We start from the raw sequence: 16473 nt of genomic DNA on the forward strand, positions 1-16473 counted from the left end.
TTTGAGGGTTTTGTATTTTGCACCAATGGGGATATATTACTCCACATACTAGGACCCACCTCTTATGATTCCTATCACCTACCAATAGCATCAAACTGAAAGCTAAACTTTTTGGTGTTTGGGGAGAATTTCCATTTCAAAACTATAGCAAAATGCAATTTATATTTCTCTAAAGTGTCCTTGTGTACCTTTGGTCTCTGGATAATGCATACCTTATGAGTTTATGTTTTATACAATTAAAATTTTTGGAGTGGTTCACTAATAAAGCTATTTTGGTCTGGGTTTTCTTTCTTGGGAGCTTTATGATTACACTTTGGTGTCATTTTTGCTATAAAGGATCCAAATCACCCTTATAGAAATTTTTATCTGCTCATTTTCTTGTTGCCAGAATCAGCGGACATATACAAAAAATGTGTGTCTAAATACTTGACTCAAGCAAATTTTTTTTAATTAAGGAGTTAGTTTAGTTAGATCTATATTAAACCATTTACTTGAAAGTTAAATCATGTCTAACACTAGACCGACACTGCAGAGGACTTTGACCTGAGATTTTTTTGAGCCTTGAAATTATATAAATCACTATTTTGCCTTTATTTGAAACAAAATATTTACTGTGTACATTATGCCTTAGTAGAAAAAAAAAGGTATCCCTACAAATTTGTACATATTCATTCTATATTTACTGAAATTCACTTTTTATGTGATCTTAAAAGCATCAGTAACTATTAACACATTTGGAAGCAGACTTCTTTTTAACTACATTTATACAAACTGTTTTTTCCATCTTTTAGACATTGAAGTACAACAGTAGTTATTTGTGTAATTTGTTTGCTTTCCAATCCTAACAAAGACAAAATCAAGTGAAGTTTAAAAACAAATGAGAGATGATACTACCAGCTAAATTAAAATCATGAAACAGTCACTACCATACTTGCCATACTCAGTGTTTTAATACGTAAGATGAGAAATTTAAGTTTAAGCCAGCTGAAGCACTTCTATGCAGTATGAACATTTCTACAGACGAAAAAGAAAGCTTATTATGTAAGCACATAATATTTTATAGATTATGTAGACTTCTCACAAATAATTTCTCTTCTTAATACTGACCCTCCATTAATCAAAAAGGACTGTCAAAAATTTAAGCAAAGAACTAGATACTGATATATCTCCTATACCATTTAATGGGTATAGAACTTTAATTGGTACAATGAAAAGGTTGTAGTGATAGAATATAGTGATGGTTACACAACAATGGTAATATACTTAAAGTTACTGAATTGTACACTTAAAAATTGTTAAAGAGCAAAGATTTCTTATGTATATTTTAGCAAAATGAAACCCCCTAAAATAGTGATGTTAAAAAAAAAAGAATGCAGAGAACCCCCTACAGTGTATCCCACTGCCATTATAATAAATAACAAGACTGTGTATAATGAGCCCTACCTGTCATTGTCTTGACAACCTCTATATTTATTCCTATAATATTCAGTTGAACTGGAATAGTTTAACTGGAATAGTTTAGTTACTCAAAGACACAGCTCTTTCTCATGCTTAACACATAAATTTCCTTTATCCTGAAGAGTAAATAAATATCACTTACAGAAAAGAAAATATATATATATATAAATAGGTCCCCTTGACATTGATGAATTTCCAAATAGAAAAGGGTAAAATCTATACTAAACATCAAGTTCTATCAATATTAGTGTGGTTCTTTTTTCTTTTATAGCAATACCTCATTCTTTCAGAGATATTACCTGCCTTGATATGTTATCATAGATTGAATTGCCTATTAATGTGTCTGCTTTACTTGATAAGCTTAATATTTCCTATTAATTTCCTTCATAATGCATTGATTAATTATTCATGAATACATTCATTGAAAAAATATTCATTGAATGCTTGTATTTCCCAAAAATTCTGATAGGTATTCAAACAAGAGTTAAAATTAAAACAATAATCTTTGACACATATTGTTATTATACTATTTTTGACATTATTATAAACACTTAATAAAAGCATTATATTCTCACAACTCTTTAGGTAGGTATGGTGTATTCTTGTTTTTCATATAAGAAATATAGGCACTGAGAAATCAGATGACTTCTTTAAGTTCCCATCTTGTTATGGTTTAGGTATGAGATGTTCATCCAAAGCTCATGTATGAGAGAATGCAATAAATTTTAAAGGTGATATGATTAGATTATGAGACATATAATCAGTGGATTAATCTACAAATATGGATTAATTGAGTGATAACTGTAGGCAGGTGGGATGTGGCTAGAGGAATTAGGTCACCTAGAGTGTGTTTTGGGGGTTTCTATTTTGTCCCCTGGTAAGTGGATCTCTTTTTGTGCTTCCTGATTGCATGTCCTCCATCAAGCCCTTCTTCTATGTTGTACTTCACCTTGGGTCCAGAATCAGATAACCATAGACTGAACCTCTGAAACCATGAACTAAAATAAACTTTTACTTTTCTAATAGTGCTTGTCAGATTGTTTGACTGTGGGGATGGAATGTTGATTAAAATAAATGTCTAAAGTTGTATAGTTAAGATTAAAACCAGGTACCTTGGAACAAGAATGCACTCTCTCTGTTATGTTATATAAAGCTCCTCTTTGACATCATAGAGTTTTCAATATGCTGAATGGTAAACAAATCAATTCATTTCAAGTTAGTGTAGTAATTAATTTTAAGTTAATAAAAATAAAATTATAGGAAGAATATGACTTATATACTTTAGAGTAGGGAATTAAGAAAAACCTAAATAAATTGATACTGAAAATCAAGGTGCCATAAATATAAACTTGTTTAAAAAAATCAAACTTAAAGAATTATATGTCAATATTTCAGTTGTTCCAAATATAAAATTCCATCTTTAAAGCCTTTTATATAAGGTTAAGTAAAATAATCTGAAAATATATTAAGAGGGGCACTTTACGAATGAAAAACACAGAAGATTATCTAATTTAGCTTACTTATAAAATTGTTTAATGCTCAAAATAATAGTAGCTAAAACATGGGATTAATGAAGTTAAATGCTAAAATTACCCAAACATAGTGTTTCATTTTCTGTGTTTAAAATTTAAATAAAATGTGACCATATTATAATACAAATTATCAATATGGAATTAAGCATTTAACAAAGTGATGTGCTAGAATTGATACTTATCTGAGATTCTTTATGGACAGATATTCTTACTGAAATAATTGTCATGATTCTTCTGCTACCAAATCTAAGAATAGAAGATGAAAGTTAATAAGATAGTTGAAGATGAAGGATTTGTATTTGGTGAAATTTTTTTTTAAAAAAATGTTAAATTATAAAGAGACATTTAAAAGCCAAGATTTACAAACTTGCATATATACAAATTTATACTTGATTTTCAAAACTGAGATGTTTAAATTTCATAACTTCTTTATGCTGTTTTTCTTGAACATTCTTTTTATAAAGTCTTAATTATTTTTTTTGCTGTTTTTAAATGCACATGCCAATTTCATTTATATATATATATATATATAACATTAAATTATTCTTTGAGATGAAATCACTCAATGAATGATTTCTGATATAATGCACAACTTGCCTACATGTAATTTTATAAATTAGTCCTAGGCAAACCAAACACTTCAAAATGTTATTCCATTAAAGTATAATGTTTTGTTTTATTCGCACATTTTTCCTTCAGATGACTTATATACAAGTATTTTATTTTTGAAGTTTCAGAATTTAGACTGCATTTGTCAGGAATATTAAATTTTACCCAAATGTGTACAATTACTTTGATTTTTTAGGATATACTGATTTTAAGAATCAATTTGCTAATGGTTTTCAGTTTCAATTAAAAAGAGAGAGGAAAAACCCACAAATAATCTTCATTAGCAATGGTTGGAATGAAAGGCTGACAAAGTTAGAAAGGAACAGAAGCTGCAAAGACAGTGAAGGAAGTCATTCAATGTGGCCCAAATTTTTGGCAAAACACTATGATGTGAAGGATAGATATTTTGTAGAATGCACAGCTATACATCCTCTATAGAAGACATTAAATCAATATAGCTTCTCCTCCCCTGCAGATAGTGACAAATAAAATGATAATCAATGCCTCCAAAGTGGGTTTTCTTAGTAATCCATCTAGAATGTACTTGTAAAGGGATCTCTGCTAGGTGAATGTTACCAAATCCCCCTACAACAAATCAGAGGTAAGGGGAGTTGGTTGTAACCTGAGAGCCAACCACCCTTGGTTAAAGATAACCATAACCCAGCACTCTGTAGCCTCTGCAGGAGTGCAAACAAATGTGGGTTAATGAAAAATGCACCCCAGTCTTGAGGATGAATAAATCCTGTGGTGATCTGCAGCAGCCACAAATTACCCAGATAGCACTTTGAACAGATGATAGTACTGTCAAAGACTGATACACACAACACATGCAGAAATATACAAAAGGGAAGTTCACAGTGGAAAGATAAATGAATAAAGATAAAGAAATATCTTTAAAAATATTTAAAGAAAGATAAATAAATCTAATCTTAGTTTTGATCTAACATATTATTTTAAAATTTAATTGATGGATATTACCTTATTATTCAGTATTGCAGCCCTCAATCATATTGACTGTATTTATCCCAATGTTTTAAAGGATTAAATGGGATCATTCTTTATAGCTTTGCTTTTCTAGCTCAGGTTTACACATGTTCCTCTTAGTTTCTCTTTTCCTTTTCCATTACCTGAGCCTGCTTCACATCTGCACTCTCCATTTTTAAGTTATTTTATGTTAGTTTTTAGTACTTTTACTCTTCCTATTTCTTTTTCCTTTTTCTTCCCACTTTGCAACACCTACGTAGTTTAATAGTTATCTTACTATTTTAATGACTAATTTCTCAACTTATTTAAGAACATTACTCCAATTTATACATGGATTAGAGGAATTATGGGGAATATTTTCAATGTTTTTTCCTAATGTATTTTAGTACACAGCTTTGCTCTGAAGTGATTGTAGTTAATAAGGTTAGAGTACTGAAAATTGCAGAGGGTACACATTAAGCAGGAGTATCAATATTTACATATTCTCTGAACCTGGAGCACCTAAGAGAAAAAGCTCACTAAATAGTCATTTGCATAAATGTAAAAGAGTTAACTATTCCAGCAGATGGATAGAAATACAAACAATATGAAAAAGCAAAGGTACAACCGTAAGACACAAGAAAATTTCTAGCAACTTCAGGGGAAGTTCATCTACACTCAGGCGGCAGTATTTTCAGCAAACATGATTGGATAGTGGGGCTGTGCCTTATCTTTTGGTGGAGTGAAAAATTTGAGCCAGTGAAGCAAAATCCTTACAACATAGCAGCTCCTTGCTGATTACAAATAGGCATTTAAAATGTGAATTTGAAATCAAACGTCACTTATTACTTTCAGCTGAAATGGCAGCACAGGTGTTTCCTAAGTTTCAGTCTTGGATTAAAAAATACTCCTCTGGTATCTACCATCTCCACCATGAACTCGGTTATGGAAGCTTCATTTTTATGTATCTCCCTTTTTTCTCCATCTCCCTGTCCTCTACACAATCATACCTTCTTGGCTAAATAATTCAAGCCTATGGCTTTGGAATAATTGAATCACAAATTAAAAAAAAGGAATAAAATTAATATTTTCCCAATTGCTTGGCCATCATGAATCTTACAGTTAAAAACAATTAAAGTGATTTTTAAAATACCTGAGGAAAGCTGGGGCTTGTGGCTCATGATGAAGTACTTACCTACCATGTGCAAAGCCCTGGGTTCAATCCCCAGACCCACACAAAAAACAAACACCTGAGGAGAAAGAAAATACTCTCCACAGCACATGTATAGTTGAAAGGTTTAGATATTTTTCTCAGCATGTACCAACTGTAAATAAAAATGAAGTAGGGGCCAAAATGCAGAAGCAAAAATGAAGCAGCTATGTGTAGGTAGTAATTTCTAGATTGACCTGCAACTGAATATTGTGGCTTCCTATGTTTTATTTTATATTGTACTTTTTAATTGTTCATGGTTTGCACTTAAATAAGATAAACTCCATAGTTTTTAATATCACAAAAATGAGACTATTTGAACTGTGTATTCTAGAAAGCAATATACTAACTGAAGTGAAAGCTTGTACATATTAATATAGCCTTAAGCCTTTTTCTCTAATACCTTAACTGTCAAACAATTAAAACTTTTTAAACGCATGCTAGACTGGGAGGTAAACACTGATACAGTTAGAGCAGGTACTGATGTTGTCAGTGTTTAGCACTATGTATTCATGCTACAAAAGTGCAATATTAGACACTAGCTAGCTAGTACTGCTGCCTCATGTAACTCCAAAGAGGAAAACAGGATTTAATTAAGTGCACATATTTCTTTGTTACTCATATTGTTCTTTGCTTGGATGCAATGCCATGTAGATTTTTGTGGCTACTATTTTTATTTACTTTTTCTTGTTTTGATTAACACCTTGAATGAAGAGCCAAACATTGCTCTTTGCCTGACCAGCAATGGTCCTTTAAGAGGAGCAGGGGAGGGAGGGGGAAAAGAAACCCAAAATATCTTTGTGTGAAAATTGGCACTTAAGATCATAAAGATTTTTGTACTTGATGTCTTAATATGCTTTCTGCCCAAAGCTCTGAAAGGCTAATATAGTCAGTAATACAACAATACTACTGAGTTTTTGTATAATTGTTTCATTTGATAATAAAATTTGCCTGCTTAAAAGGAAAAAAAAAAAAAAAAAAAAAAAAAAAAAAAGAAAGAAAGAAAGAAAGAAAAAAAAAAAAAGAAAAGAAAAAGCAAAGGTACAAGTCAACCCAAATAGTCCACACAGTTCAACAACTGATCCCATTGTCAGCATGGTGGAGGAAATGTCAGAAAAAGAATTTAGAAACTTCACAATTAAAATGTTAAATGAACTCAAAGGGGATGTAAGAAAAGAACTAAGTGCAGAAAGTTCAGGAGGGGATAGATCATTTCAATAAAGAAACAGAAATTCTGAAGTAGAACCAAACAGAAATCCTGGAAATTAAAGACACAATAAATTGAATTAAAAATTCAGTTGAGAGACGTTCTTCCCCGAGAGTCGCCACGGTTTCCTGCTTCAACAGTGCTTGGATGGAAGCCGGCGCTTGACACCCACCCTGGCGGGCCCCACAGAACCAGCAGCCCTTCCCCACCTCCTCACAGCGTCCTGGGACCGCCCCGAGGCCTCAGCCACTGGCCATGACGACCGCCTTCTCCTCGCAGGTGCACCAGAACTACCACCAGGACTCGGAGGCTGCCATCAACCGCCAGATCAACTGGAGCTCTATGCCTCCTAGGTCTACCTGTCCAAGCACAAGGCCTTGGGTTCAATCCCCAGCACCGCAAAAAAAAAAAAAAAAAAGCATGTCTTACTATTTTGACCGTGATGATGAGTCCTTGAAGAACTTTGCCAATACTTTCTTCACCAAACCCATGAGTAGAGGGAACATGCTGAGAAACTGATGAAACTGCAGAATCAAGGAGGTGGCCGAATCTTCCTTCAGGATATCAAGAAACCAGACAGTGACGACTGAGAGAGTGGGCTCCATGCAATGGAATGTGCTTTGCACTTGGAGAAAGTGTGAATCAGTTACTTCTGGAACTGCACAAACTGACCACTAACAAAAATGACCCCTACTTGTGTGACTTCGTTGAGACTCATGACCTGAATGAGCAGGTGAAATTCATCAAAGAATTGGGTGACCATGTAACCAACTTGTAAAGATGGGAGCCCCAGAATCTGGCATGGCAGAGTATCACTTTGACAAGCACACTCTGGGAGACAGTGATAATGAGAGGTAAACCTTAGGCTGACTTCCCCATAGCTATGGAAGTGATTTCCCTGGTCACCAAGGCAGTGCATGCATGTTGGGGTTGCTTTCACCTTCTCAATAAATAGTACCAAAACATCCACTTACATTCTTTAGTTTGCACTATTCCCTCAAATAAAGAAATTTGGTGCCCTCCCCAAAAAAATTCAGCTGAAATCACTAATAGATAAGACTGCATAAAAGATGGATTTTTAGGCCTTTAAGACAGAGAATAAAATCTTTAAAATAGTCAACCATAAAGAAAAGTTGTTAAAAGACCATGACCAGAATATTCAAGAAATCTGGATAACAGTAAGATAAGAAATATAAGAATATGCTAAATACAAGAATCTATGACATAGAAGAAGTCATTGACACACAAATTAAAGGAATCAACAAACTTTTCAGTGAAATAACAGAAAATTTTCCTAATTTAGGAATGAGATAGTAATCAAAATATAAGATGTATTTAAAATCCCATATATAAAAGGTTAATAAAAATCCACTTGAAGAATCTCTTAATTAAAATATCTCATATATAATACAGGAATAAAAATGTAAAAGCCACAAAATATAAATGGCATGTCACATTTAGATGTTCGTATCTTTCAGTCCAGACTCAAGAGGGCAAGGCATAATAAAACAAAACCTTGAATAAAATGGGAGGTGATCAAGATTGCTACATCCAGCAAATGTATCCTTCAGAACTGAAGATAAAAGATAAGCCTTTCCTCTGGAAAGCAGTATGGAGATTCCTCAGAAAGCTTGGAATGCAACCACCATTTGACCCAGCTATCCCACTCCTCGGTTTATACCCAAAGGACTTAAAATCACCATACTATAAGGATGCAGCCACATCAATGTTCATAGCTGCTCAATTCACTATAGCCAGATTGTGGAACCAACCTAAATGCCCTTCAATTGATGAGTGGATAAAGAAACTGTAGTATATATATATACAATGGAATATTATTCAGCCATAAAGAATGATAAAATTATGGCATTTGCAGGTAAATGGATGAAATTGGAGAATATCATGCTAAGTGAGATAAGCCAATATCAAAAAACCAAAGGAAGAATGATCTCGCTGATAAGCAGATGATGATACATAATGGGGAGTGGGAGGGGTTAGTGTTAGGGTTAGAGTTAGGATTAGGGTTAGGGTTAGGGAGGGTGGTAAGAATGGAGGAAGGAAGGACTGTATAGAGGGAAAAGAGGGGTGGGAGGGGTGGGGGGAAGGGAAAAATAACAGAATGAGCCGGACAACATTACCCTCTGTAAATTTATGATTACACAAGTGGTATGCCTTTACTCCATGTACAAACAGAGAAACAACATGTATCCCATTTGTTTACAATAAAAAAAAAGAAAAAAAGAAGATAATCCTTTCGTGATAAGCAGAAATTAAAAGAATTTATTACCATTAATATAGAACCACAAATTATGTTGAATTCAATATTACACAAAGAAGGAAATCTAGAAGGTATTGACAAATTTATAGGCACATATGACCTACCACCATTGAAACAGAAAGATATAGAAAATCTGAACAGATGAATATCAAACAATGAAATTGAAACAGGAATTGAAAGATTTCCATCAATGAAAAGCCCAGGACCAGGACAATTCTCTGTTGAATTCAATCACACATTTAAAGAAGAAATAATAGAAGTATTCCTAAACTGTTTTTTATAAAATTGAGTCAACCTACACAGACCAATATCTAGCAATGAATCTGAAGCAGCTATGAAAGGACTCACAACAAAAAATTCCATGACCAAACATATTCTCAGCTGTTTTCTACCATACCCATGAAGAGAAACTAATGCCAATCATCCTGAAATTATTCTATGAAAGAGAAAGGGAGGGAACATTCCCAAATTCATTCTATGAAGCCAAAATCTCACTGGTGCCAAAACCAAAGACATACCAAGTAAGAAAACTTTATATCAGTATCCCTGATACATATTGTTGCAAAAATGTGTAATGTAATATTAACAATCCACATTTGAAAACACATTAAGAATATTGCACACTGTGATCAAATGGGTTTCATACCAGGGTTGCAAGGTTGTTACAACATATACAGATCGATAAATGTAATTCACAATATAAATGGAATTAAAGGCAAGAATTACAATAGTGTATCAAAAAATATAGAGAAAACTTTGACAAATCCAGCAACCAGTCATATTAAAAATGCTGACAAATTAGAGATATAATAAACTTATCTTAACAATATATGTGACAAACTGAAAGCAATATCTTTTACTTAAAAAAGAAAATTTTTAAAAAGTTCTCTAAAATTAGGAATGAAACAAGGGTGCCCATACAATTTGTATTCAACATGTTCATTTTGAAACTTGAGTGGGACCAATTAATCAAGGGAGGAAAATAAAGGGATACAAATATGAAAAAAAATAATTCAAATTAATGTTTACTGATGACATGATCCCATGGGTAGTGACCCAAAAAACACTACCAGAAGAGTTCTAGAGTTGATAAATCAATTCGGAAAAGTAGCAGCATTCAAAGTCAACATACATGAATCAGTTTCCTATATTCCAATAATGAATCTTCTGATTAAGAAATCAGAAAAAAATTCCCTTATTGATATTCTCAAAAATAACATGAATTACTTGGGAATAACCCTGACCAAGAAGGTAAAAAACTTCTACAATGAAAACTGAATAAAGACTTTTACAGAACACTGAAGAAAGAAATTAAAGAAACTAGAAAATGGAAAGGTAAAATTAATAGTGTCAAAACACCATTATTACCAAAGATCATCACAGATTCAATTCAATCCCCATCAAAATACCAATAAAATTCTTCACAGAACTAGGAAAAAAATAGCTCTAAAATCATTTTGAAGAATAAAAGACCCAGAATATCCAAAATGATCCTGAGTAAGAAGAATGATGCTGGAGACATTAGAGTATCAGACCTCAAATTACACTACAGAGATACAGCAACAAAAAAGACAGGCAAACAAATGGAATGAAATAAAAGGCACAGAAGCAAACCAAGATAGTTTTGGTCATCTGATGTTTGACAATAATGGCAAAATATATGTTGGAAGAAAGTCTTTCTAACAAATGGTACTGGCAAAAATGGATATCCATTCTACTATCTTTCTTCCCCCCAAACCCTCTGCCCTCCCTTCATTCCCCTCTACCTAATCCAAATTAATTATATTCTTCCCTATCCTTCCCCCTTATTGTGAATTAGCATCTACATATCAGAGAAAACATTCAGCCTTTGGTGTTTTGGGATTGATTTATTTCACTTAGCATGATATTCTCCAACTCTGTCCATTTACCAGCAAATGCCATGATTTCATTCTTCTTTAAGGCTGAGTAGTATTCCATTGTGTCATTCTACCATCATGAATAACTAATTAGAACAAATAAAAAATGTATACCCATAAGTAGAAATATAAAAACTATATTCCTCTCTTTTACCCTGCACAAAAATCAACTCAGTGGATCAAAGACCTAGGAATTTAACTAGAGACTTTGCAACTGCTTAAAGAAAACAAAGGCTTGAAATTCCAACTTTTTGTTGCTGGCACCAACTTCCTTAACAAGATCCATAATGTTCAAGAAATAAATCCAAGAATCAATTAGTGGAACTCTATGAAAGTAAAACCTTCTGCACAGCAAAAGAAACAATTAAGAGCATAAAGAGAGTGCCTACAGTTTGCAAGAGCATCTTTGCCAGATACTCCTCCAATTGGGATTGAATATCTAGAATTCTAGAATATACAAAGAACTCAAAAACTTATCATCAATAAAATAAATAACCCAATCAATAAATTGACAAAATAATTAAACAATCATTGCTCAAAAAGAAGAAATAAAATATGGCCAACAATTTTATGAAAAAATATTTATCATCCTTAGCAATCAGGGAAATGTAAATCAAAACCACATTGAGATCTCATCTCAATCTAATTAAAATGGCAATCATCAAGAGAGAAAATAATAATGAACGCTTGCGAGATGATTTGGAAGAAGGCACACACATTTTCGGTGAAACATAAGTTAGTACAACCATTTGGAATGAAGTATGGAGTCTCCTCAAAAGATTAGAAATGGGAACACTATTTGACCCAGCTCTCCTACTCCTTTCTACTTTTAACAAAAGAAATAAAATCAGCATATTACAGTGATTCATGCATATCAATGTTTATAGCAGTACAATTGACAATTGCCAAGTTATAGAATAAGCCTAGGTGCCCTTCAACAGAAGAATTTATATAGAAAATATGGTATACATGCACAATAGTTTTACTCAGCTATAAAGAAAAATAAAATTATGTCATTTGTTGGTAAATGGATGGATCAAGAAAACATCATGTTAATTGCAATAAGCCAGACTCAGAAAGTAAAGGGTTGAATATTTTCTCTCAGATGCAGAAACTAAAGTGAAATAAGTAAAAATGGAATAGTAAGATTCCAAGAAAATAGAAAGGATATCTATAGCATAGAGTACAGGGATTGATAAATGGGGAGGAAGAACAGGATTAGGGAGGGACTGCATAATAAAATTGATGGAGTTATGCTATGTACATACATGAATATACCACAGTGAATTCCAACTCTATGTAAAGCTATAAAACACCAATTAAAAAACAACAATTAATGAAGAGAAGGAAGACCAGTAGAGGACAGCAACTGCAACAGGGGGAGGGAGTATGCAAAGGAAGATGGAAGTATTGGGGATTGAAATTGAGGAAACTATATTCCGTGCATGCATGATTATGGCAAAATAAACCTCACTGTTATGTACAGCTATAATGCATTAATAAAATCATTAAAACAAAAAATCTGCAACTATATTAAATATTTGAATTAATGAAAACATTAATATGTAATATTGTTCTTGACAATTTTGTAATATATATTATTATCTAGTATACACAGAACATTTGACATATTTCACCATATAGTAGTCTTTAAACATATTTGAACAAATGACAAAGGACTAAAATTATAAATTGCCTATTCTCTTATCTACAACAATGAACATATACTAATGAAACACTTCAAAAGGATACCTAGAAAAACCTTTAATTTTAAACTCAGAAATGGTCCATTAAATAATGTATTAAAGAATAAATTATAATAAATGCTATCAAATACTATTAAAATAAATAAAATTGAAACCCAACATCTTTAAATTTGAGACAGCTAAAATATGTGCATAGAGAAAGTTTTTCAAGGCTAAGAACATTTACTTAGAAAACCAGAGAAAAGCAAACACAATTATCCACTTTAAAATATTAAACATCACTCTTATGACATTAGAAGCAGAACATTAAATTAAATCCTGACAAGGAATAAAAGATAAAGACTAAAATTAATAAACTAGTCAGAAAAATACACCAGAGATAATCAGACATGTCTAAATTAGTTTTTTTTTCCCTTACAAATGAATGAATGTGATAATACTGTGCAAAATTGTTCTGAGAAAAGAAAATACAGAACAAACACATTCAAATTCAGGAACATCACTGCAGAATTTATAGATACCAAAACATTTTAGTAGTATATTACAAAACATTAAATCCAATAGATTTAATTTTTTATATTAACCAGACATAGTTTTTAAAACAACAAATGTTATCCATAATGAACACATAATACAAAAATTAACATTGACTAAAATATTTTATTTTCAAATGAAATCACTTTCCCAAGTCAAAATACAATCTGTATGGATTGTTTTTCAATTCAATAAAACATAAAAAGTGAAAAAACCAAACATGAACACTGTCTAATATTAAAGAAAGAAAATAGTATATCATATATTGTTTCATGAGATCAACATAACATTGATACCAAAACTTGCAAATATTGTTACCACAAAAAATATCGTAGGTCAATCACTTTATTAGGGTTGGTGATATAAATTTTTATATAAATTATAGTAAAATAGAATCTAATGATTAGAAAAAGAATAATATGACAAAGAAGGCTCTTATTTCCAAAAGCAATATTAGTTTCACATGCATCAAGTAACTAACAAGTAGAACAAAAATATACTTTTTGGTTAACTCAATAGATGCAGAAAAGTTATTTGGTGCTACTGAATATCATTTGTCATATAAAATTGTTTTTATGACTAGAAATCAAAATCCTTTATAAGTGTAAAATTTCTAATAAAATCCTACATCACGTTTGATAGAAAAGTGTTAAAGATTTTGATCTATGATAACATAAAGCACATACAAATGTCTGTTTGCACATCTCTTACAAAGTGATTATTTATTTCTGTTAGTTAGGGATTGAAGAGTGCCCCAGTACATGTGATTTCTGTGCTAATCCTTGGGAAGTACTGGCAAGCTCAGCTGAGTTGGTCATTCTAATTTTATATTTTACAAAAAGTATTGACCAATAGAATAAAGTTCAAAAGAGAATTTATAAGAAATAAATGCAATGGCATTACTCATACAAAACATATTTATCTCTGTAGATTAAAATTGACTTTCTGAATTAAAATGTGGATTTTGTAAATTTTCTTAGACCTGATCAAAATTGTAAGGACAATTTCATTTCTATATATTGGAAATAGTTTAAAAAATTAAAAGCATTCACAAACTCAGAAAAGCTTAAAATATCCAAGATTTCTGCTCAGAGAAGTATAAACTCTAAGTAGAAGTAGAAGATATTGACATATGAATAAATGGAAAAAGATAGCATAGTCATGAACTTGAAGTTTTGCTATTAAAATATTTCATATCTGTCAAAACCAATCTCATCATACAATATGATTTTAAAATAATAACTGCAGTATTTATTTTAAACAAGGAGACAAGTTTAAAGTTTAATCCATCACATATCAAGAATTATTATAAAGCAGCCATTATTAAAACTATGTTATCAGTGTGGGGATAGATATCTTGATGAATAAACAGATTAAAAGTGTTCAGAAATAACAGACACACACACTCACACTCACACACTTATTTTATTTTTCATCGGGTTTTAGGAATAGTAATATATTATGGAGACTGATATTTGACTTATAAGGAAAATGGCATTAAAGAGCAGTGAGAAAGACAATTCTATCAGTGTTTTTTCCAAATAAGATGGTTATTGTTATTAAAAAAAGATCTTTCTTAATGCCAAACAGAAAACTATTTGACACAGATCAAAGATCCAATATGTGGAGCACAACAGTAAATATTATTTTATATAATAAAATACCTAAATCATATTTTTGAAACAGAATAAAATGGAAGGGGATTATCTATAAGCTTAAACTCAAAGCCATCAAAGGTTCACACTACTAATGTACTGAAAACATATATAAGCCAGTAGTTACAATAAGACATTATGTAATCATGGACTCAGTGACTAGCTTTCCTTGATGACTCACATCTAAGTGAAACACAGAAACCCCAGGCCAGGTAACCTAATGTGCACATTAGTTGCCCATATGAACATGACTGCCACAACTACTAGAAAATATTTGAGTTCAATATATCCAGAAATAGAGGCATTGCAAAATAGTTGGATAATGAAATAATTTGAAATTTCATGAATTGTCCATTCCTGAAACAATTAAATTTTTAGGATTTTCACCTTCTTCCTTTGCAAAAGACTGTCCTAAATTGTAATTACTCATTTACCATTTTCCTGATTACCAATGTTTTTCATCATCATTTCCTGACTTACTAGCCATTATAGTATTTCTTTTATGTAAAATGCCTATTCACAACCACTTTCTACTTTTCTACTCACTTATTTTATTTTTCATTGAGTTTTGGGAATAGTAATATATTATGGAGACTGATATTTGGTAGTATTCATTAAGTGATATGGAGAATCATAATGTTTTATTACTATTTATGTTATAGTTCTTAAAGCGCAGAACATTTTCTTCCAGTCTTTATGTTGATTTCTGTATTCCATATAATTTTAGATAAAAATTTTAATTATCACATGGACAGACTAGTACTTCTTTATTTTTTATGAGAGAGTTGTGTGTTGGTCGTGTTCAACAATTCTTCCTTATACTGTAATTACTGAAATATTTTCTACTTTATAATTCTAAAAACTTTTGATTAAATGTAGTTCCTCTATTCACACACAACGTATTATCATCTTTACACAAAATACAGAAATTTTACTTTATCTTTTGTTCCTCACAAGGATAATTTATATGGTTTCAAATATGAAATAATGAATATGTCCTACTTCCTCTTAATTATAATGCTACCATTGTCACATATAAACATATATACATGTATATAAGTGTATGAGAACTCTTTATTCTTTTCCAATCTTGTGTTTATTGATTAATGTACTATGACCATATAGTTTTAATCAATATGTTGTCAATAAACTGCACATTGTTCTTATTATTATTCAACAAGTCATGTTTTGTTTTGGACCATGTGCCATCCAGGGAATTTTATTTTTATATTGGATGAATTTCACAGAAGTTTTTCTTGCAAATGCTTTGAATTAAGAGGTAACTATTTGGAGAGATAATATCTTTAAATGTGGAGTCTTCCCAATGAAGACCTTTTTATTTCTCTTCAAGTATATGTTATTATTTAGTTCCTTATACATATCTTTATTCACATTTATTCTGAAGTAACTTCAAGTTCAATTT

General features: G+C 31.5%; 1 pseudogene across 1 annotated transcript; it reads left to right on the forward strand.

Annotated features, from left to right (window-relative positions):
- Positions 1-7081: 7081 nt before the first annotated feature.
- LOC306650578 (ferritin heavy chain-like) lies at positions 7082-7989 on the forward strand (annotated as a pseudogene). The gene has a single exon. The product of its transcript is annotated as a ferritin heavy chain-like (transcript).
- The last annotated feature ends 8484 nt before the right edge of the window (positions 7990-16473 follow it).

Source organism: Sciurus vulgaris, assembly GCF_902686455.1.
Source record: "Sciurus vulgaris genome assembly, chromosome: X".
NCBI classification, from domain to species: Eukaryota; Metazoa; Chordata; class Mammalia; order Rodentia; family Sciuridae; genus Sciurus; species Sciurus vulgaris.